This window comes from Papaver somniferum, unplaced genomic scaffold, assembly GCF_003573695.1.
Source record: "Papaver somniferum cultivar HN1 unplaced genomic scaffold, ASM357369v1 unplaced-scaffold_2166, whole genome shotgun sequence".
Classification (NCBI taxonomy): domain Eukaryota; kingdom Viridiplantae; phylum Streptophyta; class Magnoliopsida; order Ranunculales; family Papaveraceae; genus Papaver; species Papaver somniferum.
This window is the reverse complement of record NW_020631775.1, coordinates 1-646: the sequence shown is the minus strand read 5'-3', so window position 1 is coordinate 646 and position 646 is coordinate 1. Positions and strand designations below refer to the sequence as shown.

Here is a 646-nt window from a genome sequence, read left to right as displayed (position 1 = left end):
AATAAGAAAGGAAGTTTGTTTACGATCTTAATTATGATAAACGTTGTAACTATTGTGGGGGCCTATGGTTATTTCAAACAAAAAAGATATAACTTTTTTTGGGTACAAATTTATGGGGTGGGGGACCCCACAAACACCCCTGTGGATTCTTCCCTAGTACCACATTGATGTAGGAAGCACACAATACAAGCATGTGTCTCATAAATAAAAAGATTGTTGTCTGATATGTTTCCAACAACCGACACTTTGGCCGAGTGTGGTTAAGCTGTGTGCCTGCTAAGTACATTGGGTTTCCCCGCGAGAGTTCGAATCTCTCAGGTGTCGAAATTTTTTTTTATATAATTTTTGAATCTTGTTTTGAGACATACCTAATAGTGCCAAAATAGCGAGGATCACTAGTAAAAAAACTCATCACCCCTTATGTACCTTTTTTTTGATAATCGTATAACTATCCTTAGATAATTAGTGTTAACGTTTATGATTAGATTTAATGATAATGACTAATTAATAATATTAATGATTGATTAAATTAAGTTGTTAGCGTTATATTAGTTGAAAAATCAGATTTCTGTGAGAGAGCTGGGGTTTTTGAGAGGAAGAAAAAGTGAAAAAAAAGCCTAGATTTTTGAGATTATTAATGTAACTC

General features: G+C 33.4%; 1 non-coding gene across 1 annotated transcript; it reads left to right on the top strand.

Annotated features, from left to right (window-relative positions):
• Positions 1-240: 240 nt before the first annotated feature.
• TRNAS-GCU lies at positions 241-324 on the top strand. Its single transcript has one exon. It is a non-coding gene; the product is annotated as a tRNA-Ser (tRNA).
• Positions 325-646: the final 322 nt, after the last annotated feature.